Raw genomic sequence first — 10,251 nt, 5'->3', positions numbered from 1 at the left:
ACCAGATATATCAAGGTAACCTTCCTGGAACTGAACTGGAAGTCAGCAGGCTACTTCATGCAAATCATCTGTTTTTCCTTCCTAATCAATTCTGTTTTTTTTGTTTGTTTGTTTGTTTTTGGTTGTTGTTGTTTTGTTTTTGTTTTTGTCCTTGAACATCTATCCTTCTGCCTTAGAGCCTTTGGACTTGATGTTCTCTTAGTCTGGATTATCTTCCTTTTGAATAGCTCATTGTCTGTCTTTACTGAAGCCTCAGTTTAAATTCACTTCTTCAGAGAAGCCTACAACCACTGTTGATCTCTAGTGATCACTGTTTGGCCTCAGCCTACACTAGTCTCCTCCACTTACCTTTCTCCTTTTACCACTTACTACCACCTGCCATTCTACGATATTTATTTGGTTGGTTGGTTATCCTCTGATTCTCCCACTAAAAGGCAGTCTCCCTGAGACAGGGATTTCTTTTGTTCTTCTTCCATCCCCAGTGTATAGATCTAGAACACAGCCTTGCCAATAGCAGGCAACTTGATAAATATTGGTTTATGAATGAATCCGCTTTCTCAGGTCTGGTCCAGATATCACTTAGTTAAACAATCACATGGATATCTCACCATGTGGAAAGATTATTGTTCAGCATAAGTAAAGTGAAGAACACGTGATTCCCAACCCACAGAAACCTGCAATCTGGTTGCTCTAGGTTAGGCCTGTTAGGCTGACAGCAGTTTACTTCCCCAAATTCTTTTTCTGCTAGGCTCCCGAGAGGAGAGCCAGTGCTTTGGATGAATAACAACCCTTATTTTAGCAGAGGTTCCATGGTGTTTTCCATGACAGTCATCTCTGGGCAAAAATGTAAGCTTCAAAGTAAATTTAATTTCTCATCTGGGATGAATAACTTGTACTTTTGTCTTATAAATTGTACCCAGCAATCCTTTCCTCACCCCTAGCCCTAGAAGATTAGAGGAAATGGTGTTTCTAACTACACCGGTAACAGGATGGGGGCTTATTTTAACGACACTTGTAGGAAAGGCTGCAGAGAAAAACTAGATTATCAGGAGACTCCTAATTCAGGATCGTATATCCTTGATTAAACTCTGACTTTCAAAATTTCCCAAAGTACACACATACACACACACACACACACACACACACACACACACACACACCGGAATTAATAGATTCAGAACGAAACCAGCTAACACAGGGTACATTGTGTACAGGTTGATCTCTACTGTGACCAAACTCCACGGACTACATGGAAATACAAGAACCAAAACTAGGTATTTGACAAAAAGGTAAGGAAATTAGGAATACATATGCTATAAAAGTGGGGATAAAAAGAAGGTAAGCAATAAGAAAACCTTTCAGTCTCACAGGCTCAGTCCTCTGCTAGGAGGTAAAAGAGTTTTATTTCTGTCTCAAGCGTAGGCTTAGGCAAACCCAAGTCTTGCTCTTTGTGGTGGGCTTATGAGCAGGGTGAATGGAAAAAGGGAAATTCCTGGCAAGCTCTGGCTTGGAGATTATACAAAAAAACCTCAGTAAGTATAGTGTGTTTCCTTCTTCCTGAATCCATACTAACTTGCCCAGTAAAACTTTCTTTAGTCCTTTATTGATTCCAAGACTTATTTTGATTTTTGCCTTTCAATTCTTATTTCCTTTCCCACAGATGGTACTGGATAAAACAGAAGCCTGTAAAAGTAAAACTTAAAAGACATTCTTTCCTTTTTTTGGCTATAAAATATTTCACATGACTACGTGATAGTCCCACCTCATCCACCCACACTTACATTTTTCCTTTTCCTAGCATTAATAGGTCTAAACATGCAGTTAGGCAGGAAATTTAGAATAAGAAACTTCATTATTTTCTTGCCTCTTAGAGGAGTTTTCAAAAAATATTGGAGGGATTCTGATTCCAGGTACAATGGAGTAAGTGTACTCTTACCACCCTGTTCCTCCCACTGAATACAGCTAAAAAACCTGGACAGAATAAGTAGAGCATGAGAGGACTCTGAAAAGTAAATAATAGCAGGCAGATTGGAGATGAAGACCAAAATGGTGAGTGTGTCATTTTATCCCCTCAAGTTTTCTTTGAAATGAACACAAGACTGCCAGAAACACACATAGATACTAAGACAGGGAGCTCAGGAGGGGTCCCCCAATTAAGGCTCATAGAGTGGGAAAGGAATGCCTAGAACTAGGAGATAAAAACAATTATTTTTCATTTTTTCCCTTTTCTCCAGTCTTTTATTTATGTTAGCCCCCACTAATTACTGCAGTGGTAGCAATAATAGGAGCACACGGGAGTCACAACTGAGAAAGAGAAACATTCCTTGCCAGTTGGAGGAGCTGTGGCCCAGAGAAAGTGAGGCAAACTCTTGTGATTTTTTTTTTTCTATCTCCATGTTCCCTCGTCACTTGATCTGAGATGTGGGGACAGTTGCAGAAAGTGCACAATAGAGTAAGGCTACCAGAAGCTCAGATTTCTGACCAGAAAACAAGGTGAGAGCCCCGGGACACCAGGAGGTACCAAGGAGATCACAGAGAGAAAAGACATCAGGATTGTATCTCTTAAAATTGTTTAAGAGCTCTTGGGCTCATCCTTGATTTGGAGAGGCACAGATCTGATGCTATCCAATATAGGCATAAATAACTGAACCAAAAGACTGTCCACTGCTCAGATCTTTGGCTTGAGACTGGGGAGGCATACACATAAGACAGATATGAATAGCACTACAAAGGCTTTAAAAACCAGACTGACATTGGAATCTCAGCCCACAAATGGCTGGTCAGAACTTATGAGCTGAACCCAATGTGTCAATTACCTGCTATAACAAAAATATAAACATTCTTTGTAGGAATTAAACAAATCCCTAATCTTATAATGTCTCATTCAAACATCTATAATACAATCCACAAGTGTGTAGCATGCAAAGAACCAGGAAGATCATGACTCACTTAGGAACTAGCTGACAAAGACTTGTTAGTGGAGCTATTGCAAAAATGCCCCACCAAGTAAGGAAATAAACTCTTAGGTAAGTGGAATAACAGAATGCCTCAGCAAAGAAATAGAAGATTTAAAGAACTGTTTGAAATGTTAGAACTGAAAAATATAACTTAAAGAAACTTGCTGGATAGACTCAACAGCAGAAAAAAAGTAACACAAAGAAAAAAGTGTACTTGGAGATAGATTAATAGAAATCATTGAATTTGAACAACAGAGGGAGGCTAGGCACAGTGGCTCACACCTGTAATCCCAGCACTTTGGGAGGCTGAGGCGGGTGAATCACAAGGTCAGGAGTTCGAGACCAGCCAGGCCAACATGGTGAAACCCTGTCTCTACTAAAAATACAAAAATCAACCAGGTGTGGTGGCTCGCACCTGTAATCCTCGCCACTTGGGAGGCTGAGGCAGTAGAATTGCTTGAACCCAGGAGGTGGAAGTTATAGTGCGCCAAGATCATGACATTGCACTCCAGCTCTGGGCAACAGAGCAAGACTCCATCTCAGACAAAAAAACAAAAAACACTCTCATGTAAAGAAAAACTAGGAGAATTCACTGACAGAAGTCCTGTCTTAAAAGAACTGCTAAAGGGGTTCTTCAGTAAAATGATCTTAGAAGGAAACTTGTGATGCAGTAATGACAGAAACAGCAAATATCTTGGAAAACAGGTTATTCTTCTTTTATGAATATCTTAACATATGCTTGATGGTTGAAAGCAAGATTCATAACATTGTCTGGTAGAGTTTTCAATGTATAGAAACATAATACATAAGACAACTACAACACAAAGCAGGGAGGGAAAATAAATCTGCATGGTGGTAAGATTTCTGTAGTTCATGTAGTAAAATATGGATTCTAAGTAAATTTTGAAAAGTTAAATATATGCATTGAAATTGTAAGACTCAACTAAAGCAGTACTTAGAGGAAATTTACAGCACTAAATATTTATATTAGAAAAAAAGAAAGGTTTCAAATCAAACACCTGAATTTTTAATTCAATAAATTAGAGAAAAGAAGATTAAAATAAACCCAAACTAATCAGAAGGAAAAAAACAATAAATATAAGAGTACAATTCATGAAACCAAAAACAGAAAAACAATAGAAAAGTCACTAAAACCAATAGCTGGTTCTTTAAAATATGTACATTTAAAGAACTAGAATACATACACATATTTTAAAGAACCAGAATGGGCTGGGTGTGGTGGCTCACACCTGTAATCCCAGCACTCTGGGAGGCCGAGGTGGGTGGATCACCTGAGATCGGGAGTTTGAGACCAGCCTGACCAACATGGAGAAACCCTGTCCTGACTAAAAACACAGAATTAGCTGGGCATTGTGGTGCATGTCTGTAATCCCAGCTACTCGTGAAGCTGAGGCAGGAGAATCACTTGAACCCAGAAGGCGGAGGTTGCAGTGAGCCGAGATCACGCCACTGCAGCCTGAGCAACAAACGTGAAACTCTATCTTAAAACAAAACAAAACAAAACAAAACAAAACAAAACAAAACAAAACAAAACAAAAACCCAGAATAACAGAGTTTAAAAAAAAAAGTAAATACATACAGTTAAAATACATACAAAAAAAAAAAAAGTAAATATATGCCAAAAAAGTAAATATATACCGTTATACAGATTGAAAACAAAGACAACAATTACCACTATTAGGCATGAAAGGCGATATCACTAGACTCCACAGACATGAAAAGCATAAGAGAATGCTATGAACAACTGTACACATATAAATTTGCAACTTAGAAAAACTAGACCAATTAATAAAAAACCCTAAAACTACTACCACTTACCCAAGATGAAATAGATAACCTAAAAATCCCTATAACTATTAAAGAAATTGATTCCTAGTTAATAACCTTCAGAAAAAAGAGATTTCCAGGTGTAGATGGTTTCACTGGTGAATTCTACCAAACATGTAAAGAAGAAATAACACCAATTCTACAAAAACTCTTCAGAAAAGAGAATAGGAAGAAACACTACCTAATACATTTTAAGGGCCAGTGTTACCTGATATAACAACTAAAGACAGTGTAAGAAAACTACAGACAAATATTGCTCATGACAACAGATGAAAAATCCTCAATATAATCAAATCCAACAATGTGTAAAAAGAATAATATACCATACCAAATGCAATTTATATTGTCAGTGCATGATCTAATATATCAGTCAATGCAATTCACCATATTAACAGCCTAAATAATAATTAAAAAACCACAATTGGATCACAGATATAAATATAACATGTACACCTGTAAAACTTTCAGAAGAAAACAGGATAAAAATCTTCATGACTTTTGGTTAAGGAAAGAGTTTTTAGTCAAGACAACAAAAGCACAATCCATAAAGGAAGAAATTGACAGTTGGATTTCACCAGAATTAAAAACTTTTGCACTGCAAAAGACATTGTTAAGAGTATGAAAATAAAATCTCAGATGGAATAAAATATATGTAAATCACATTTCCAATAAAGGACTTTTATCCAGAATATATAAAGAATTCTTCAATCTCAACAAGAAAACAATCCAGTTTTTAAATGGATAAAGCTTTGAATAGATACTTTTCAAAGAGGATGTATAGATGGTAAAATAGAGCCATGAAAAAATGTCCAACATCACTAGCCATTAGGAAAATGCAAACTGAAGCCATAATTACACACTTATTACCAAGGCGAAAATAAAATAATAAAAAAAAAAAAACCTGAAATACCAAGTGGTAGCAAGAATGCTGAGCAACTGGAACTCTCAATCTTTTCTGGTGATAATGTAAAATAATACAGGCACTCTGGAAAAAAGTTTGTCAACTTTTAAACAAAGTTCAACATATATCCACCACCATATCCAGCAATCTCACCCCTTAGGTATTTAGCGTAGAGAAATAAATAAGTTTACCCAAAAAAATTGCTATAGACAAATGTTTATATAGTAGCTCTATTAAGAATTACCACAAACAAAACAACTCAAATTTCTTCAACTGGTACATAAATTCTGGTACATCTAAATAATGAAATATAAAGAAACCAGCTACTGAATCATGCAACAACTTGGGTTAATCTCAAAGGCATTAAGCTGAGTGTATTAGTTTGTTATCACACTACTAATAAAGACATACCTGAGCCTGGATAATTTATTAAATGAAGGAGGTTTAATTGACTCACAGTTCCACATGGCTGGGGAGGCCTCACAGTCATGGTGGAAGGTGAATGAGGAGCAAAGTCATGTCTTAACACAGTGGCAGGCAAGAGAACTTGTGCAGAGGAACGCTCACTTATAAAACCATCAGATTGCATGAGACTTATTCACTACGACAAGAACAGTATGGGGGAAACCACCCCCATGACTCAATTACCTCCACCTGACCCTGACCTTGGCATGTGGGATTACTACAATTCAAGGTGAGATTTGGGTAGGGACACAGTCAAACCATATCACTGAGTGCAAGGAGCCAGTCTCAAAAGGTTACATACTACATGATTACATTCATATGAAATTTTCTAAAAGACAAAACCATAGTGATAGACAACAGATCAATGATTCATGATCTGCTACGAATTAGGGGTAGGAGAGGGATAGGATGGCAAAGGAGTAACATGAGGAGTTGCTGTGGTGATTGAACTGTTCTGCATCTTGATTGTGATTGAAGTTACATGAATTTATATACATGTCAAAATTTATAGAACTGGGATGGGTGTGGTGGCTCATGACTGTAATGCCAGCACCTTGGGAGGCTGATGTGGGAGGATTGCTTCAGGCCAAGGGGTTCAAGACAAGCCTGGCCACATAGCAAGACCACATGTCTACTGGCAATAAAAAATTAGCTGGTGTGGTGGTGTGCAGATTGAGGAAGGAAGATTGATTGAGCATAAGAGGTCATGGCTGGAGTGAGCTATGATTGCGCATGCTAGCCCAAGTAACAGCAAGACCCTGTTCTGCACAACCCACCCCCAACCCCACAACATTATAGAAATAAACATACAGATAAGGTCAATTTTGCTGTATGTTATTATTATTTTTTTTGAGATAGAGTTTCATTCTCTTGCCTTAGCTGGAATACAGTGGCATGATCTTGGCTCACTGCAATAAGGCGGAGGCTTCCCAGGTTCAGGCAATTCTCCTGCCTCAGCCTCCTGAGTAACTGAGATCTACAAGCACATGCCACTGCACCTGGCTAATTCTTGTATTTGTAGTAGAGGCAAGGTTTCACCATGTTGGCCAGGCTGGTCTCAAACTCCTGACATTACATGATTCACCTGCCTTGACCTTCCAAATTAATCTATTAATCTATTAATCAAATAGATTTGAATTACCACATGGGGGTCATATTCATTTTAGTCTTTTTTCTAGAGTTCTACAGCAGCTCTTAACTATCTCTCCCATCAGCTTTTGCCCCTCTATGATTCACTATCCACTCAATAGCCAGAAAAAGGTGTCACATCAGACTCTCTTACTGTTTATTATTATTATTATTATTTTTAAGATGGGGTCTCACTCTGTTGCCCAGGATGTAGTGCAGTGGCATGATCACGGTTCACTGCAGCATAGAACTTCCAGGTTCAAGCAGTCCTCCCGCCTTAACTCCCAAGTAGCTGGGACTACAGACACATGCCACTATACCCAGATAATTTTTATGTTTGGTAGAAATGGGGTTTCACCATGTTTCCCAGGCTGTCTTCCTCAAAATTTTTTGTTTTAATTCTATAAATGCATGTCACCAAGCTCAGCTAACTGTTACATTTTTTGAAAAGAAAGGGTTCTCACTTTGTTGTCCAGACTGGTCTAGAACTCCTGGGCCCAAGTAGTTCTCCTGCGTCAGCCTTCCAAAGTATTGGTATTAACAGGTGTGAGCCACTGCCCCTGAGCAGATCCTGTTTCTCTTTAAACACTCCAGTGGTTTCCCTCTACTTACAGGAATAAAAACTAAAATCCTCAACATATGCTACAAGGTCCTTATAATCATGCTAGCTCTTGCTTATGCCTTAGCTTCATTTCCTCCTGCCCTTCACTCTATTCTCTCTGCTCCAGTCACAATAGCCTTCTCTCCATTCTAGAGAAATACAGTTCTCCCTCAACTCAAGTCCTTTGCCTAGAACACACCTCCTCCTCACTCTTCATCTAGTTGTTGCTTCCTAAATATTGAGTTCTCAGCCCCCATCATTTCCTCCAGAGTCTTTCCTGAGTCTTCTTTCCTTATTCTAATTTTATTTTATTTTTTTGAGATGGAGTCTCACACTGTTGCCCAGGCTGAAGTACAGTGGCATGATCTTGGCTAACTGCAACCTCTGCCTCCTAGGTTCAAGCAATTCTCCCGCCTCAGTCTCCTGAGTAGCTGGGATTACAGGCACCCATTGCTACGCTCAACTAATTTTTATATATTTAGTAGAGACCTGGTTTCAGCATGTTGGCCAGGCTGGTCTCCAACTCTTGACCTCAAGTGATCCTCCTGCCTCAGCCTTCCAAATTGTTGGGATTATAGGCATGAGCCACTGTGCCTGGCCCCTACTCTCATTTTAGATCAGGCTCCTTTCTATCTACTCCTATCCCTGTAGTTCGATTGCATAAAACCTGGTGACCATAAGTTTACCATGATTACTCACTGTAGACTCTCCCAGAGACCACCAAAATATGCTGTTGATCAAGTAAAACTTAAAAGTGTTGCAAAAGGGAGAAGTCAGGAGCTGATATCTGTAGGGTTTTGAGGTCTAGACTCAAGATTAAGGAAATCTGATTGAAACTGGGCAAAGTATTTTATACAATAATTTAGAAATGGTGAAGAGAGTGAGATGAGAGCCTTGAGACAAATCTTGATAAACAGTAGTTTGATGAGCAAAAGTTTGCAAGTTAAGTGATTTATTGTACTGAGAAATTGGCTGTTTGAGCAGCCGAAGTTCAGATACTGATTTTTAGGAGTTCCTAAAGCAAACAATAAACATATTTACTGGTATATAGGCTTACCTCCCTGGGCAAGAATTACTGGAACAAATAGTGAAGTCATGTTAATGTAGGCGGCCTTAGTTCTTATTCCTGAGTTCAGGTACGTAGGTGCAGACCATCTCAGTCCTCATGATATAGCTGTGTTTATGTCACCATTTCCCCAACAGCACTTGCAGCAATGGCAACTTTCATTTGATTAATGTCCATTTCTGCCAGTGGACTCTCTGCTTTGTGAGAGAAGGACTAACATCTGTTTTGCTCATCATTTTATTCTTTATACTGGCCACAGCACCCAGTACTAATATTTGTTGAATGAATGAGATCTTGAACAATAGCCTGGATGGGAGGATGGGAGAAGAAATCAGAGAGTACTTTGCCTTCAGTCCTGTGTTAGAGCAGTTCCTGTAATGCCAAGGTGAGCACTAGGAGAATGTGTTTAGAAGAGAGAGGTGAGTAGTTCCACTTTGGGGGAACCGAGTTTCATTTTCAACAGGAAACATACATCTGGAATTCAGGAAAGAGGAAATTGAGGGGAACAGATGCAAAATTTATAAATGTTGTTTATTTAGAATGGCTTTTAAAAAGCAAAGCAATGTGGAGCTGTCAGATGGCTATCATGTTCTATTAGTCTGCTAGGGCTGCCACAAAATACCACAGACTGGGTGGCTTAAATCATAAAAATTTATTTTCTCACCATTCTGGGGTCTGGAAATCCAAGAACAAAGTACTAGAAAATTCAGTTTCTGGTGAGGGCTCTCTTCCTGGTTTGCAGACAGCTGCCTTCTCGCTATGTCCTTACATGTCCTTTCCTCAGCATTCACATGTAGAGAGAAATAACTGTCTGATGTCATTGCCTCTTCTTATAAGGACACCAGTGCTATTGGATTGGAGTCCCACCCTTACCATCTCATTTAACCTTATCTCTACAAAGGCCCTATACCCAAACACAGTTACATTGAGGGTAAGGGCTTCAACATATGCATTTGAAAAGGACACAATTCAGTTCATAAGACATTGTGACAAATACAACTTTATCATAAAAAATCCTCCTAAAAAACCTATACAGATTGATACATCTTTTTAGTTTGGCTAGGGCAAGGCTTATTAAATGTACTATGTTGTAAAGATGATAATAAATACATACAAAGCACTTTCTGTGGGCTAATCACTCTTCTAAGTGCTTTGCCTCTATTAACTCATTAAATCTCATAATGACTCTATGAGTGAAGTGCTATAATCATATTCATCTACAGATAAGGGACATGAAAACTGAACACAAACTGCTTGCAATTACTTTAAAGAGGACTGGCTACAT

This window comes from Saimiri boliviensis, chromosome 7 (assembly GCF_048565385.1).
Source record: "Saimiri boliviensis isolate mSaiBol1 chromosome 7, mSaiBol1.pri, whole genome shotgun sequence".
Lineage (NCBI taxonomy): Eukaryota > Metazoa > Chordata > Mammalia > Primates > Cebidae > Saimiri > Saimiri boliviensis.
The sequence above is the reverse complement of the archived record's forward strand: the minus strand, read 5'-3'. Positions refer to the sequence as shown.